Genomic DNA, 18,208 nt, shown 5'->3' with positions numbered 1-18,208 from the left:
GCCAGCATGGCCTGTACAGTGAGCAGAGCCACCAAAGCATTTCTGGGCCTGTGGGAAGCCTCTGGTTATCACAGGAGAGTCTGAATGTAAAGGTGAAACTCAAAGGGCCACAAAGATAGATAGCAACTGGGCTGAATTCCTTTCCAGCCTCATGTGGCAGGTGCTCTAGTTTAAAATCACCTTTCCTGAGAGAAGGAAAGAAAGGCTGGCACATGTGACTCGAGATGAACAGCTTACTCCTTAATAAGGTGCAGGCAGCTGCTTAAGGAAGCAGGAGCTTTGCTGGGAGAAGTAATGAGATTAATGAGAAGTCAGAAGAACACCAATAAATGTGACAAACGTATTTCTCCTCTTTCAGCCCTGAAAGCCCAGCAAAGAGCAACAGCAACAGCCCTTGGCTTGTGGTTCCTCAGGACAGCAGTAAGTTATGGTATAGAGCCTGCCCCAAGGCTCAGCAGTTGTCTTTCCTTGGTCATGTTGAAGTCAGTGAGTGTTTCTGCTTTGTCCTACTTTTTTTTTTTTTCCTGTTGTGACTTTTCCCAGAAGCATACACAGATGTGTGTGTTTATGACTGGCTCCTCACTGAGCATACAGTTGAGGTACAGCCTTCACTCTGGTGGTTCTTTGTGCTCTTCCTAAGGTCTGTATGGAAAAATATCTTGGAATTGCCAGAGGCAGCAGTAGGACTGGCAGATCTGTTACCTACTTACAGGCAAGCACTTGGCACTTCCTGCTTATAGCCAGCTGCAAGGACTGAAGATGAAAGTAACCCAAGCCCTTTTCCTGCTTAAGTAGAGCTTCTGTGTTCATTTCTCTGTGCCCAGCTTAATTTTAAATAGACTGAGAAGTGGAGCTTCTGCCACTTCACTCTGGAGAGATAATTTCACATATCTCTTCCTGATGCTCCATGTTTTCCTTTTCTGCCTTTATCCTTGAATGCTAATTCCAGCCTGGTCTGTTCTGCTAATTGGATCCTTGCTAGAAATTCTTCATAGCATTTAAATCCTCTTTGGTCTTCCGGGTCATCACTTTGCAATGAATGAATGACCAGGGGGCTGGATGCATGCTGACCCCTTCTGGAACCAGGGCTTTCAGATTCCAACAGGGAATAACAAGGGATAGCTGGTGGCAAATAGCAGGTAGAGAGCACAGGTTTGTGTGGGCATTGCCCTTCCAGCAACATCCCTGTATGAGAGCCCAGTGAGGGATTGCTGTGATCTGGCTGCAGTCCCTCAAACACGGGGCAGGGAGCAGTGGGCGCCCATGAGCCCAGAGAAGGGAAATGGGGCTGGAAGCGTTCTGGTGAAATCTGTGCAAAATGCAGCGTGATGCTGAAGCGTGGCAGATTGTGGGCAGCCCCGGGGGCAGGAGCACCAGTGGGTGCTCAGTTTTAGCAGCAATAGCAACGGCTGCTTAAATCTGCAGTGCCACAGACTCCCCCAAGATATTATTCTTTACTTATTTCCATGGTATCTGAGCGCTGCAGCGATTATATAAATAGACGCTTTCTGGAGAAATTCTCTTCTCTGCTAGGCTACATTTTCTGAATTGTAGTCACAAGCCTTTTTGTTTTGCAGCAGAATGGTGGGCTAATTGAGATGACCAGGTCTTGTAGTCAGGTTTGGTTATGCTGATCAACCCATTCCTGGTGAAAAATGAAGGCCATATTGATTGCATCACCTCTGCCCTGGTGCAGAGAATGGCTGATAGGAGGAGTGTGGGGTCAGGCTTAGCTCCCACCTTCAGGAGCAGCCCCCACAGCCCCCAGTCCCTTTGTGGCGATGCACGTGTGTGAGCGCCGGGCACTCAGTGCCCAGGTGGGCAGCAGGGTGCTGTGCTCCTCTCTCTTCCTGGGAACCACAGCCTTTGTTCTGGGATGGCATGTGGTGCACTTGTAATGGCAAGAGGTGGTGAGCACGTGGCTTGGTGCTGCCAGCGCTCTGCCCTTTGGCACCAGTGTGCACTGCCACCTCCCCAGTGGATAGAGGGAAGAAACTGGCTGAATGGGTTGCAACCACAGCAACCTGTAGATCATAGTGAGAGACATTAGGGTCCCCCTCTCCATCTACACCCGTTGCTAACTATTCCTGTGAGCATACACAAGGGGAGAGAGCCATTCTGCTGCCCTGGGACGTTCTGCCTGTACTGGGTGAACACTGAGCTGTGTCTGACTGCCAAGGGATGCTTAGAGCTTGGGAGTCGCTGTTTGTACACAGCCTTCACTCTTGGTTTTGTTCCAGTGCTTATGTGAAAAGGCACTTGTCAAAATTGCCCAGGAAATAGAAATCACAGGAAATTCATACTGCAAATGTAGCATTATTTTTGTTTTCCCTTTGGTGAAATGCACTTTACAGCCCTGGGGCAGTGCTGTGGATGACAGGCTCTCAGCTGTTAGCAGTGAGGTTTCCCCACAGGTGTAGAGCTGAAGGGAGTCATGGAGGTGACCACCATGATGCCAGTGTGTGCCTGGGGTGTGCAGAGCCCAGCGCTCCCTGCTGATCTCTTGTGGTTCAGCCATGGAGGGATGGAGGGCAAAGCTGTGCCTTCCTAAGCAGCAAGCAGGCTTGCAGGAAATTCCATGCGGGGTACTGCTGCAATGTTGCCTGCCAAGAAACTTTGGAATCCTTCCTTCATGTTGTTTGAAAATTCACAGAGAATAAATTGCTTCTGGGATATATTAGTGACTTGGTATTTTCCTCACTGGAGAACGTTTTCTTGCGAAGTGTTCTGCTGTTTCTCCTCATGCCAGGAGGGCTTTTATTTGGTTCTGATAGGAGAAAGGCAAGTGGAAAACCAGAACTTTGCCAGCATTATTTCCAAGTGAAACTGAATGCAGCTCTCAGGACCTGTCTTTGCACGGGCTGAGGCTGAAGCCATGCCAGTGGCTGCAGGTGTGTAGGGCTCCTGCCCAGGCCAGGCCCTTGCAGATGCCAGCTTCGAGGCTGGATGTGGGAGAGGAGGTGAGAGCTGCCCTTCTGCTTTGCTGCCTGACCGGCTGCCTAGCAGAGAAGCCTACCTGTGGCTCTGATGCCCAGATTTCTAACAAACTCACATCTCCACCAGCATGCTCCAGATGGGTTGATATGACATCACCGCTGCGTAAATAGACACCACTATCGAGTGGGTTTGCCAGAGTTGTTGTAACCTCAGCTCTAATGCCAGTGTTCTGAGTCAACTGAAAAACCACAGATCTTCCATGATTAACAACTGTCAGGACTTAATCGGGGCTTTAAAGCAGTGATGGTCAGGCAGGGAAAGTGAGGGTTATCCCCCACAAGCAATACTTCCAGAGAGAAAAGAAAGAAAACAAGATGAGACAGCGCACAAGTGTAGGGGCAGAGCGCAGCCTTGCTGGGTTTGTGATACCTCTCTAAGGATTGGAGTGGGGGTGTTTCTGTCTGCTTGTCTTGCCCAGTGCATAGGGACTGAGCTGGGGTGCTGCTGTGCAGCCAGTAGGGAGTGGACCTGAGGAGCCACAGCAGCACCATAGCTGTATTTATGTGAGCAGAATGCAGCCAGTCATTGTTGTAGTGCTTCTGGGCTTTCCTTAGGCACAGGGAAAAGTGAGTTGTCATCTGAAAGGAGAAGCTGTGCTTTGTGGTTGGAGCAGTGTTTCACAGCCCTGTGGTTAGCACAGTAGCGCTCCCCAAGGGGCCATGCAAACCAGAGGAAAACTGCACGGCAGGTGCAGAAGGACAGGAGAAGTTCTGTGGTAAAGGCATGCATCGGCCGCTTGGGTAACAAAAAGTTTTCTTCTCCTGCTCTGTGACTGTCTCTAGTGGACGTGGTACGTGTTTATCAGGTGGGTGCGGGTTTATCAGAGCAGGCAGCTCCAGGCACCTCCATGGCACTGTAGTTGGCTGCCAGGGATTGCCCTTCACAGGTGTCTTCAGACAGGTAGAAGGTGGCCCTGGAGGAAATGGTGAGGTTGCTGCGGGCACCCTGCTGGCATTGCCTCTGCAGGCACCTGCAGCTTGCTCAGCCCAGCAGCACTTGAGCACCGTGAGGCTTTGTACTCTGGCAGAGCAGAAAAGAGTTAACTCCCCCTCAACTCTCCTCTAGAAGAGAGAAGATGGAAATGTTTCATACTGTGCTATTTTTAAATCCTTCAAGAAATGCACTGCTAAGAGGAGAACGGCATAACTGACGTTTCCCAGAATCAGCTGATGAAAGTGCACAACACAGCTCCTCATGGGCAGCCCAGGAAAGGTAGAACACTCAAAATAGATTGCAAGTAGAAAGAAAAAGCAGGAAACCATTACAGATCTCTGTAGGCAACACCCCAAAGTCCATTTTAACTGTTAGCCTTTGTACTTAAGGCAATAGAGAGCAATTAGGTGAGGAGATGACTGGAAGGTTTGTTTCCCCATTGTATCCCAGAAGTGGCTCCGGCCTATTGCCAGTGAAAGGTGCCACCCTGATGTAGCATAGATCTCTGTAACGCGGGTCCTTGTCAATGTGAGAGGGTCCCCAGACGCTCCTGTGGGGCGCACATTTGGGTGATGCTGGTGTCTCCACCAGCTTGCTTCATAGGGTCCAGCCCGTGACTCATGTCCTCCTAGCAGCGTGTGGCATAAATGAATGCGTGTAAATCACACTTGGAAGCAGGCACAGGTACAACAGCTCCTAATGGCTGTCGGTGAAGGGCTCTGATATGTTATGTGTAACAAAATAGTTGCAGCTGTCCTTAGGTAGCAGACTTAGAGCATCTTATTTCTGAGGGCTTATTATTTCTGAAGGCCGTTAAATGTAAGTTTTGCAGTGGTTATTCCTACTAAGTTTTATGTAGAATGAATTCAGACATGAATGAATCTGAGCTACTGAGTGACCTGTGTTAGCCATGCTGTGGAGCAGGGGCTGCACGAAGGGACTCCCAGCCTTCGGTGAGATCAGAGAGGAACAAGCTCACAAGTGCATGAGCAACGCAAGCACACTGAAGACGTGACTTGAAGTGCCTTCCTCGCTTACGAACTGCCTTGTGTAAATATTTGTGGTGAGCTGGCAGGGGACGGGTGATAATGCATGGATTGGGGGAAATGTTTCAGTCACCGGTAGTAGCACAAACATGCCCTTGGCACAGTGCAGCTGTTAGGAACTGCCTGAGGACTTGGTGCAGGTTATGCAGCAAGCAGCTGCTATGCACAAAGCAGCAGGTTTGTTTTGATTCCTCCCTTCCCTGCAGGGTAGCCATTAGATATAAGGAGTGTATCTACTGCAGGGCAAGTACCACAGATCGGTTAGGGATGGCAGTTGGAGATCACTAATGTGCTTTGTTCTAGTTATAAAGTTGGTGCTCATCCCATGAAAGGGATGGAGAAGAGTGATGATAAGTTCAGCGTAACGGTGATATTAGTGTGTTTGCAGAAGGTACTGCCAGAGAGTGTGAGACTCGGTGCTCCTCTTTCAGGAGACTCATCTGTGCAAAACCAAAGTTTTCTTGTGTAGTATGTTTCTGTAGAGCATCAGCAGGTTTGTGCAGGATGACTGGGCCTATTGCCCTGTGAATGGCAGAGCCAAGAGCTTCCAGGTCCAGCTTTGAACTCAGTGCTGAGGTGATCTCCCATCCTAGGGAAGGAGCAGCAGGGACAGCTGAGAAGGAACAGGTTTGGGGAACTGTGTGTGTAGGAAGAGAGTGAGTATATCCAACTTTATTCTATAGTTTGTGTGTGCAGAAATGCAAGAAGTGGTGCAATTTACCTACCTAGAGGGAGGTTTCCACAACTGGAAATACTTAATTGAGTTATTTTCTAGTAGTACTTTAAAAGGTTATATACCCAATTAACTGTGCATTAGACCTAGCCTGAGCCCCATTTTGATATGCTCAGTGGACTGTGAGGAATTTACTGTCAGCTTAAGAGAGACAAAAAAAAAGAAAGGTAGAAGTCAAATTGGTGGTAAAAGGAGATTCTGGCTCCTTGTCAAAGTGCCCACATGCTTCATTACCTTGGTTTAAAGCCAACAGACTAGCTTAACAGGGCCGTTTATTGCTCCCTCCCCTTCCACCTATGCTGAAAATGAAGTCCTAGCCACAGATCCCCACTTTTGGCTAAGCCATACTTTTGTTGTTATGGACACATAGTGTCATTAAGTTTTGAAAAGAACTCTAACATCATCCACTCCAACCGTCCACCTATCGCCATTGTCACCCACTAAACCATATGCCTAAATACTACATCCATACGATTCTTGAACACCTCCAGGGACATCGACTCCACCACCTCCCTGGGCAGCCCATTCCAACACCTCACCGCTCTTCTGGAGAAGTTTTTCCTAATATCCAACCTGAACCTTCCCTGGCACAACTTGAGGCCATGCCTTCCTTCAGACTGCTGTGCCCAGGTGCATCATTTGCACCCAGCTGGTGAGGGACTGCTTGGGGCCTGAGCCTGGTAGCCTCCCTAAATAGCACCTGTTCCTGCACCAGCTGCTGCTGCTGGGAACAGCTATGAGAAGAACTTTGCTTCAGGAATGGAATTACCTGTGACATGACCTAAAATTCAGGTTTCCTAGAAAAATTTATTTTCAGAATGAGTGCTCACACTCTGGCACAGGCTGCCCAGGGAGGTGGTGGAGTCACCGTCCCTGGAGGTGTTCATGAAATGTTTAGACGTGGCATAGAGGGATGGGGTCAGTGGGCATGGTGGGGGTGGGTTGGTGGTTGGACTAGATGATCATAGAGGTCTTTTCCAACCTTAATGATTCTGTGGAATTATCTGCCCGTGTTACGTACAGCAAGTTTTTAGGTGAGGACAAAGGCATTCTACTACAAAGGCTGTGCAGATAGATACAGCCTCAGCATTTCATTGTGGTCTCTTGCTTATCTTCTCTTATTTCTTCTCTTGTCCTCAGTGTCGCTTTTTACGTGCCAGCCACAGTGGAGCCCAAACCACAATGTGCAAAGAGTTACAATAAGGGCAATGATTGCCCTAGAACAGCACTGTTTACAAACTCCAGAACTGGGGGCGAATACACAGATGATTTTTTTATTTGGGAAAGTAAGGCCTGAAGAACAGGTGGCTGTTCAGACCCTTGCAGTGGGGGCAGGTGGAGCAGGACACAGAGGTGACTCTGCTCTCCTCACCTATTTCCCTTCAGTTTCAGCAGGGACTCCTGGCAGCTGTGAGCAACTGCTTCGGATTTTCCAAAGCATTGTGAAAGAATGTGATGATGTAGCTTTATTATTTTTAGCCTGTTTTGCTGAGCGAGTTATGCTTACACAACTATGTCTCTGCAGCCCTCCCTGCCCTGCACACACATGCACACAAGGTAGCCTCCACATCCATAAGCCAATCTGAAACAAATTTGGCAGGGAGCACAGGACTTTATGTGGGTTCAGACATGTGGGTAGACCAGAGACATGCTGGTGAAATGTTAGCAGCAGCTCAGCTTCAGCTGCTCCAGGAGGTGGCCCCACGCTGTCCTTGCAGGCACGAAGACAGAAGGGTGTGTAAGGGTCAGGGATGGGACACTGAGGAAGGCTGCAGGGTGTAAGAAGCAAATCTGTGTTGGACTGGGCTCCAGCAATGCTGGCACAGAGGGATCTTCCTGATTTGTCTGAGGGCAGTTTGATGCCCTTAATACAGGTCTATAGAGGTTTGGCTGGAGCTGCTCTCAGTGGGAATTGATTTTGCTTGACTGAATTAAGGAAACACTGGTGGGACTTGCTCTGGCACATTTGCAGTCTATGTTTCTAGCACAGACAGGACAAAGAATAACCTGAACTGGGGGAAAAACGAGCGTGTGGGTCAGTTTTTCTATCTGTGGGAAGCAAGCTTGAAAATGTAAAAGAAAATGCAAAGGCTTAGAGTCCTAGGCTACATCTCCCAGGTGAAGCTGGCTCTCTTAATGTGCAGAGAATACCAAAGCTGTGAGATGTTTGTTAAAACACACACAAAGCCCCGTTGGGGTGAGAAGTAATTTGCACAGTAATTGCAAAAGCGGATAAGCGCGTGTGTGCCTGCTGCCTTGCTGGGACTTGTGCAACATGGCACGATAGCTGCCTGCAGCCACCTTCCTGCCTATGTCAGGAATGTCCCAAAATCCAAGGTCAGGAGAGGTCCCCACAGTCCCCTCAGCTCTTCCACAGATGAGAATGGCAACTGCTCTGTGGGGTTTGCAGGAGGCTGGTGGTGGCCATGTTTCACAAGGAGAGAGAACTCTCTTGAGAGCTTGTCTCCAGTTTGAGTATTTTCAGAGGGGAGCTGTAGGAAAGAAGGGGACCGACTCTTTAGCAGGGTCTGTTGTGATAGAACAAGGGGAAATGGTTTCAACTAAAAGAGGTGAGATTTAGATTGGTCACAAGGAAGACTTTTACAGTGAGGGTGGTGATGTACTGGTGCAGGTTGTCCAGAAGGTGGTGGATGCCCCATCCCTGGAGACATTCAGGGTCAGGCTCGTGGGACTCTGAGCACCCTGATCTAGCTGTGGGTGTCCCAGTTCATTGCAGGTGAGTTGGGCTGGATGGCCTTTAAGGATCCCTTTCAATTCAAGCAGTTGTATGATTCTAAGAGGAGGAGCAGAGACGTAGTAGTTGGAGGTGGGAGTTCCACTCTGTTCTCACACCCCAAGCCCTCCGTAATGTAAGGCCAGCCTATAAAGCAGAGGCACTGCCATTACATGCCTAACATTAGACATTTACACTTGACATCTGCCTGAAGAGTGGTGGTTGTTAGACATAAGATTTGCTGTGTACAAAGGATGAAGAGATAGCTAGGTTCAAAGGGCATGTGATGAGTTCATGAGATAAATTGTTCAGTGTGACTACACACAGTATGCAGCATTGATTTATTAACCCAAGTAACCAATGTCATTTTTTTTCCCCCTTGTGCTCAATGAGAGGATATTTCTTTGATAATATTGGGTACAAGGTGATACTTAAAGGCAGAGCCATGGCCAGTACTACATCTGATTGGATGGTGGCATTAAAGCTAGCTTGAGTATGTATTGTGTTGTTCTTTTTTTTTCTGTTTTCTAAGTCAGTCACTTTTTCTGGTTACTGTGGCCGATAGCCAAACTTTCAACAATTAGAACATTATTTTGCTTCATCAGACATAAAGCTTAGAGGAAATTCAATTCCATTCAAAGCACTGTAGTGAAGAGAAAGAGATCCTGCCTCAAAACCAGAGTGCTGCTGACTGCCAGGAGACCAGCGCTGCTGTGGGGTCAGCAAGCATGTGAGAGCAGCACTCAGATCAAGCTCTTCTCCGAGTAGTAACCTTTCATTTTGAAAGTCTTGGTGTGCCTCTCTTGAAGGCTCTGATCTCTGTTGTTGAAGTTGCTGACAATTTTCAGAATCTATTATTTTTTGGCTGCTTCCAAAAGCATATAATCCATTTTTTTCTTCCAGTTTTTGGCTGCACCAGCTTTATATAATTGTGCTCCCATGAATATATTACAGTTGACTTTTATAGTTCTGAGAAACTAATAATCAAAGACAAATGTAAAATTACTAAGATATCAGCTCAGTTGTTATTTTTAAACTAAGGCAAGCATCTATGTGAGAAATGTACTTGAGAACATTCAACTCATTCTGACATGGAGATTTTACAGTGGGTCGGACAAAAACCCTATCACAAGTCTATCGACAATGACACCTTGGTAGCATAAAGCTTAAGTGCTGTTTCTCAGAAGCTAAGTGGAGTTCAAAGGCAGCCCTTTATGCATTCAAATGACAAAATCTGATACAAAAATATTTAGAAAACCAATCAGGATAAATCAAATCCTCTTTTCCCACCATGAGTGCAAAATATAATGACTCTTTTATATTTAGCCCATTTAGATGGTAAAGTGCCAACCACTGGACAATGCTGTTCCAAGGAAGACAAAATACAAGCCACTTAAGTCAAAAACAAGCAGGTAATCAATGACTCAGGCAGATAAAATCAAGGCATTAACTAAAAGTACAATAGCTCATAAAGCCATAAACCACAATGAAGATGTTTCTAACCATTGTAGAAGGTGATAAAGGCTGAGAGCAGACATATATGCCTCCTGCTATCATTGCTTTGCAAAAGGGCCAATTCCCAAAGCAGCCTGGAAAGGGCCGTGTGAATGGGATCTCTTCAGGCAGTGGGAGGAATTGTGGTGAGGAGAGCTGTGGAGGAGCTTCTCCTCCATCTGCTGCACCAAACAGAAGAAGCCACGTGTTCCAGCTGAGCCATTCCCTAGCACAAACCAAAGGCAAGCTGTGACTGCTGGCTGGGAGCATCTCTGAGCTGCACATCTAAAATTACCATCTTTTAGTGTGCATAGAAAAGGTGACAGAAAAAGCATGTTCTTCTTGCCCTGGTTGGTCCACCTGCTCCCATGCACTGTTGAGGCAGCACAGCCAGATCCAGAGACACCATTCCTGGCAGTGAAGCGTCACCTCTGACAGCTCCTGGGGCAAGTCTTTTGAAGAGGAGTTCGGCTTCCTTTTGCTGGGGAAAAGGGACATATTTCTTACTAATGTGGTATCTTCACTGGAATGCTTCAACTATGTTTGAACGTAAAATGAGAAAATCTTCACCTGCTCCCACCTCTATCTCCTAGAGAACAGGTTTGGCTCCCTTTCCCCTCTCTTACAGAAAATGCATAATTATAATCCCATCAGTAAAGGAGTAGGCTCATTACCTAGCTGCATAACGAAGTACATTAGCAGGACAGATGGACAGCTGGCAGTAGAGGCTGAAACAGGCTAAAATCCAAAGTACTCTGAAATATGCCCTTGGGCTTTCCCCGAAGTGTATTTATTTTCTGAACATTCAGAAGTCCACAGGGAGCTTGACTGCATCCAGAAGGTGTCATTGCTCTGGGCACAGCGGCCCCAACTGCTGCTTGGGTTCAGCAGCACTTGCGAGATGACACCATCTCTTGTCCTGCTGCCAGTGGTGCCTGAAGGTTGCATCACCATCAGTACCCTTGCTGGGGCACTTCATCTGCCTTCCCTATGCTACAGTGGCCCTGGAGCCGACTGGCAGGGAACGCCTAGGCCAGCTGTCCTCTGAAAAAAGCTTCCTTAAAGTGGTCTTGTGGCCCTTAGACCTCCAAATAGTATTTTAATATATAATTTTTTCTTAAGTGTTCTGGCAATTGTGTTGTTATCAAGAGAAAAGGGATGTCAGCACTGACAGGCAGCGCAGGGCTGGCACAGACCTGGGAGTTGAATCTTGTCATCCTACAGACAGCCTACACAGCCTACAGTCTCTTTCTTGCTCTGATTATTTTGTTTTCCTGTAGCATGCAGCGATTTACTTGTAGCCTTCAAGGCACGCAAATCATCGTTCCTCGTCCCCTTAATCAAACTATATAGTGATGTTTCCTGTCATACTGCTGTTTGACTACACAGAAGGTGCCTTGTACAGGGATGTGAGGCATCCTGCACTGCCTACAGGTTCAGGATGAGCTGACTCAGCACAGCCAGCTTTCTGCACTGCACATGGTAAGAGGGTGTCTTCTGCTAGAAAAAGCTGTCTTGAATAGAAACTGTCCTGTTGAATCATAGAGTAATAGAAGTTTGAATTGGAAGGGACCCTTAAAGGCCATCCAGCCCAACTCCTCTGCAGTGAACAGGGACACCCACAGTGAGATCAGGGTGCTCAAAGCCCCTCCAGTCTGACCTTGAGGGTCTCCAGGGATGGAGCACCCACCACACCTCTGGGCAACCTATGCCAGCACTTCATCACCCTCACTGTAAAAATCTTTCTTATGACCAATCTATATCTCCCCTCTTTCAGTTTGAAACCATTTCCCCTTGTCCTGTCAGAATAGACCCTGCTAAAGACTCTGTCCCTTTCTTTCTTACAGCCCCATTTAGATACTGAAAGGCTGCTTTCAGGTCTCCCTGAAGCCTTCTCTTCTCCAGGCTGCACAGCCATATGGTACCTCACCTATTTCTCACTGAAGCACATCCCCTTGAGGGCTGGTGGTGGACAACCCCAGTGCCATCACCTAGTTCCTTTACCATTATTTGACCACATGGCTTCTCAAATGTAAGTTCCTTTATTTCTTACTTCAAAAATGTTTCTTTTCATAGTGTTAACTTGATTTAGAGCGCAGGCGTTTCCCTACTTTAGCTGCCATCTGCATGTATACAACTCTTTTGTAGCTTGAATTAATTGGCTTATGTGGCCAAGTGGGCATACTGTGCTGTTTCATGGAGTGGCTGCAGGCTCCTTCTGCAGACCACCCATGGTCATCCATGGACTTCCCAGACAAGTTTCCAGTAAGGAGGAGTAATTTATTCCACAGTACTATTAAGCATCCTTACTGTGCATTTCAGCCTACTATGCAACTGAGGTTTGTGCTAGCTGCAGTCCTGGTGTCACACAAAGGTAGGCACAGGGCTCGTGGTGACCGCACAGTGCTTCTGCTGTCAGGGGTGCCAGACTGAAGGTCTGTGATGTGACCGTAACTAACTCCCAGTCCACCGGAAGGACTTTGCATAGATACAGCAGCCAAGACCAGGAATATCTCCATGACAGGTTTGTGTTACGTAGCTGACTTGAGAAAGAATAAGAAAACAATAAGGAAATTAATAAAGAAAAAGAGTGCAGCACTTTATTTGTCAAAATAAGCCTACAGAAATACTGAGTAAAATGAAGTACTTGGTCTTGGAATTTGAAGGAGTGTCTAGGGCACTTGCTCCTCTGCCAAGTGTTTGGATGAAATCCTGAAATAATATAACCAGAAAAAAATGAGAAACTCTGTTTTCCTCGAGGGGGTGGAATCAAAGCAATTAGCCTGCCAGAGGCAATGCTCTTCATTACAATGAGTGTTTGCTGTTCCTGAGTGAGGTACTGCCGGCGAGTACTTTGCAGGAGACAAAGATGAATTATCTAGAAGAAACAGCAGATGTTGGAGCTTATTAGAGAGGAGAGGGGTCTAGTATTTTTATCTCCAGCTGGTTCTCTGCTGGTCTGTGAGTAAAGCAGCTAACAATTCAGTGCCACATTACCTAGTCCAAAGACAGATTAGCCACATTTCCCTGTAGTTGTGCATAACATGGGATGTCAGGAGGACAAGGGAATGACTCGGGGTGGTTTTTTCCCCACTTTCTTTGTTTTGATCTGTTTATGAAGTAGTTGTCTGTGTTCCAGTCTGCTTGTATTGAACATGCTGATAGCAAGTTAAAAATAATTTTGGAGGAGGGTTTTACAGAAGTATCTGAAACAAAACATACAGAAATGTCACTGTAAAATGGCAGTAATTGTGTGGTGCTTTGTTAGCTGGAAATGGACAGGCTGCAATGAAGAACTGACTGCAGTTCATGTATTTTTTTAAATATTGCTTGTTTATAAGATAGAGAATATATTGATTCTTCATTCTGAGTTAGATACAAAAGTTTGCATTTTCCTCTTTTTCAGGCAAACCTGCCCCAGAACAACATTTGTTAACAGTACTCTTTATGACTGCCTTTTTTTTTTTGGGGGGGGGGGGGGGGAGTCCAACCTCTTTGGTATCACCGAAGGATTGATATAACTTACAACACAGATCACATATCAGGAATGAAAACTGAAATTCTCTTGCTTTTCCTTAAGAAAGGAAAATTTACTCTTGAAATATTGCCAAATGATGCTTTCAGAACCTCTCACATAGTTCAGATGCCAAAGTCACACTGAAAGTCAGTGAGGCTCAAGATTTTAACTCATGCTGTAAATGTGATTTGAAGGCTTTGAGGGTGAAGCCTCTGTCCCTGCAGAGGATCTGGACAAGACTCCCTCACCTTTCAGGTTCTGGGCTGATTGGTAGGACCAAGAGGTGGGAGAGAAGTCACAGAGGGCTCCTGCCATCTACAGATATGCTGATCGTAAATAAGCTTTGGGGATAGCTGGATCCATTTTTACAGAGAAGGTTTCTCTTGTTAAGATCTGTCTGAAGATGTTGCTTGGTGGTTTTCCTTAATGTCGTGGTTCTGCAGAGAACTGCCTTGTTGAGCCCTTTACCTTAGGTGTGTTATTTCCAGGATCGTCTGAATGTGGAGAAGAGTGAAGATGAAGCACAATGGTTCAGAAAGCACAGAACACAGTGCTTCTCATTTTAAGAGTCTGATAATTAAGCCATTAAAGATTGCTGTGACTAGCAATACCATGTCTACGGGGAGCTAATTACTTGTACAACTGGTAAAATACCATGACAATAAAGGACATTTTATAGACAAGGAACGCCGACAAGCTCCTGCCCTGAAGCGTGCAGCTGGAGGGCCCAGCCTGTACCCTCCTAAGTCCGTGGAATGTCTCCAGTGAACAACAGCAACTTGGGACCTGCATTTCTGCTGTCAAGGTGATTAGTAAGTGAACACTAATAAAATATACAGAGTAGAGAGGTGTGAGCTGGTGAGGATACACTGCAGCCGTACAGCCTGTAAGGCTGGCTGCTGCCTCACCAGCAGAGCACTGGGCCCAGGGGCTTGCTGATTCACTCTTTCCTGTTTTTCATTTTGCTCCTACATGGAGATTGTGGTGTTGTCTCCAAGCCTCTACGAGGGCATCTGCTTTGGTGTTCTTTTTTTGCCTTCTCACCAATACCCCCAAAGGACTTCCACTTATTTCCACTTCTGTGCAGCAACACCAGCAGAGAGGCACTAATCTGTTTGCTGGAAGCATATTTTTGTGGTGAGAGTGGCATGTCTCCCTCTGAGACCTTTCAAAAAGCCCCACCTTGTATAATTGCAGGATTTCAGCTGAGGTCTGGCTGCTTGCAGATCCCTTTTTTATGCAGTAACCTAATACCAATTACATCTTCTCCTAACTATAAAGGCCTCGATTTTTAATTTTTAATTCATGTAATTTTTCCTCTGAGAGACCAGTTAAGGCATCTTTAAATCTATAACTGTAGTTATTAGTTGGAAAATAATTCAAAATGAATTTCTGCGAGGCAAAAACTTAAATGACAGTGACTGGCAGTAAAACATCCAACTTCATGACATCTGTCCCTTTTGGTGACAGTACCAGTGGGTCTGGATAGCTGTGGTACCAGTCTCTGATACTGGCTGAAGATGCTGTTTGAAGGCGTAAACCTGGCCACTTGCAATAACCTGCTCTCCTTTGAATTTTCCCAGAAGTCCCAGTTATTAATCAGAGTGCTTTATCTATCTATCTAATAGTGTTGTTGTATTCTTTGTATCTGTTGTAGTTGGCATGGAAATAAATAGGAGGCATTACTTTTGGATCAATCTACATGTTACTGCAGAGCAGTCCCTTTGGCCTTCATTCCATTCCTCTTCCTGGTGGGACTGAAGCATCTGAATGGTATATGGAGTATGTGTATCACTGTGTGCCAGAACAGATAGTGCAGAGCTGCAGCTGATGGCCTATCAAAACAGCACAAAATTCCCTGACAGATCTACCAGAGGTATATGGATGCCCCTGCAGATTGAATTAGCCATTTATTCTGGTAGCTGCTGTTTTTCAAATGGTGTAAATACGACAAAAATAAGCTTGAAAATCTACCTTTTTTTTCTTTTTTTTTTTTCTTTTTTTCTTTTTTTCTTTTTTTCTTCCCAGTATTACAGAAAAATTACGCTCTCTCCATATGGATGCAAGATTGCTGGACACCCCGTTTGAAATAAGGAATTTCTGGTCTTTGAGCCCTGGACCTCAGCCACTCTCTGCAGCTCTCTCTTCCTCCATACTCCTCTGGGCAGCACAAGAGATCCAGAGAAAGAAACACACTGTGGAGCCTAGAACCCCAGCTGTGAGCTCCTGTTTGTGAACATCAGCTGGGAATCTGCTTCAAATCAATACCAACTTATTTTTCTTCTACAGATGATACTCCAAAAAGGTAGCAGCCAGAAACAGAACTTGTGGCAGTCTCACTTGGCTGAAAACCTGCCTTGTAGGTCTCAGGAGGGAGGCTCAGAACTGCTAGACAGAAAGTTATTGCAAAAACCACACAGTTTTCCTGGCCCACTCCAATGGATTTTTCCACCAAAGAAAGGCATGTGTTGGCCTCACAGCAGGAACTTGAGGCTCTGTGTGCCTGACAAAGAGCTCTACATTCAGCCTGCCCTGCCTTCCCTCTGCACTGAGGGGTGAGTTTCTCCCAAGTTCTCCACAGCTCAGGTGAGATGGGCACAGCCTCACAGACTGTGAGGTGCTGGTGTGCTTGTGGGGTCACGTAGGATGTGACACCCAGGTTTTACATCCCAAGTGAATATAATGCCTCTGTTTTGCTTGCTGCAAAGGATGGTTTGGAGTTCCTCCTGGACTGGACTCTGCTTGGCAATTTTAGGGACTGGTGAGCATGACATGAACATGACATCCCATATATAAGTAGTTGTTCACAGTGAGAATATGCACTAGCATCATGAAGCCCCTTTGGCTTTGGAGCATGACGTTTATGCTGCATAAGTAAGGCAGGTATTCTGTGTTATGTGTTCAACTCTACACAGTAGCATGTGTCTTAAAGCTACTATTTCACACTGCTGGTAGGCCTCCATAAAAGATTGGATGCAATTATTACAGCGGAGCAATTTTTGGTGGAGCTCTTTGTTTTCTCATAGGCTAGGAAGGATCAGCACTTTACTATTTAACCTGTGTTTAATCATAGAATCATTCAGGTTAGAAAAGACCTGTAAGGTCCTGGTCCTCTAGTCCAATCATCAGCCCATCGCCATGCTGACTAACCACATCCCTTAGCGACACATTTACGCATTTCTTCAACACATCCAGAAATGGTGATTCCACCACTTCCCTGTGCAGCCTGTTCCAGTGCCTAATCACTCTAATAACCCAGAACCTCCGCTGGTGCAGCCTAAGGCCATTCCCTCTTGTCCTATTTCTGTTATCTGGGAGAAGGGCCAACCCCCCCTCACTACAACCTTCTTTCAGGTAGTTGAAGAGAGTTCTCCTGAGCCTCCTCTTCTACAGGCTAAACACCCCCAGTTCCCAGTGCCTATACTGTTTCATGCTTATAGTCTTTCCATACATATATCTGTTTCTTTGTGCTTTTCACCCTCTTGTTTGTTGGCTGCCGTGCTTCTCTTAGGCATTTATAAATATGTGTAAGTATATGTTACACCAAACCTCTCTATCATGTTCTTTTCTTGTCTTCTGTCGCCTTATGAGATGTATACAAGTTTTCCATCATCCACAGTGCTGTGAGAACCAGAGTGAGCAGCTTCAGAAGTCAGGGACAGCTGAAGGAAGACAACCATATGAAAAAGAAATCATATGAAAGAGCATATAATTCAGGAAAGGGCCACCAGTTGTGTTGGAGCTTAAGGCTGGAAGTTAGCTTTCCAGTAAAAACAGTGGAGAGAATTAACCAGAAATTGAACTCAAGCCTCTGTTTTTCATAATTAAAATCAACTCTTCCTAGTTTCAGGCTTTTCAACCAGCACTTAATCAAAGGAAGAACCTTCTTGCATCCTCTCTTTTCTCATTCAAGTCGAGCGCTCCATGTTGACCACAAACTATTACTGTCACAGTGATTTACCTTTCTGGCATTAGTTATGGCCTTTGCATCCATTTCCAGCTCGCTGGGTGGTGAGTTTAGCCTTCCGGCATTGAGGGAACAGTCCAGTGAACATGAGTCTCAGTGGTGGCAAATACAAACATTAAAAGCAAAAGAATGAGAAGCTTTGAAAAGGGAGAGGGATTCTCTACATTTAGTTTCTGGGTATGAGCTTTTAGAGTTCACATTATCTAGTCTATCTTCTCAACTCTGAGGGCAAGAAGTACAGGTTTTGTGCTCCATCCAAATAAAATGATGTTATTCCAGTAACCTTAGCATGATGTTGGTTAGCAAATCTGAAACAAAGCACAGTGGAGCACCGTGTGCTGCCTGCAGCTGATGGGCATTGCACAGCAAGATCTCCCATCCTGGCACCAATGTTATGCTCCCAAGCCTGACCTTAGTGTGAGCCCATCGATTGCTGCACCGTGCCAGCGCAGAGTTGAGCTCCAGTGGCTTGTGGGCGGCAGCACAGCCAAGAGCCTGCAGATTTGATTGCAAATATCATCCACATGGACAATTTCAGTTACTTGTGAACTCTACCATGACTGTATATTATTGAATCCATATTTCAAGAGCACTTTAATCTTGAGCTCTGTCCTGCTGGAGTGTGGGCAGCACTCCTGTGTCCCACATCCTCTGCTGGACTTTGCAATCCATCTCTCTCTGGCTCATTCCTTTTCATTACAGCCTTGTCTTATTTGACCCTAGCTTTACTTTTATCATCACCTTTCTTCACCTTATCTCCATTTTGAAAAGTAAATGTTATCTGCTT

General features: G+C 46.1%; 1 long non-coding RNA gene across 1 annotated transcript; it reads left to right on the top strand.

The window, feature by feature from the left end:
* Positions 1-299: 299 nt before the first annotated feature.
* On the top strand, positions 300-15,656 carry LOC125695043 (uncharacterized). The gene is made up of 4 exons (XR_007377788.1): positions 300-420; positions 13,943-14,259; positions 15,112-15,330; positions 15,483-15,656. It is a non-coding gene; the product is annotated as an uncharacterized LOC125695043 (long non-coding RNA).
* Positions 15,657-18,208: the final 2,552 nt, after the last annotated feature.

Source organism: Lagopus muta, chromosome 6 (genome assembly GCF_023343835.1).
Source record: "Lagopus muta isolate bLagMut1 chromosome 6, bLagMut1 primary, whole genome shotgun sequence".
Classification (NCBI taxonomy): domain Eukaryota; kingdom Metazoa; phylum Chordata; class Aves; order Galliformes; family Phasianidae; genus Lagopus; species Lagopus muta.
This window is presented reverse-complemented; position numbering and strand designations above follow the sequence as displayed.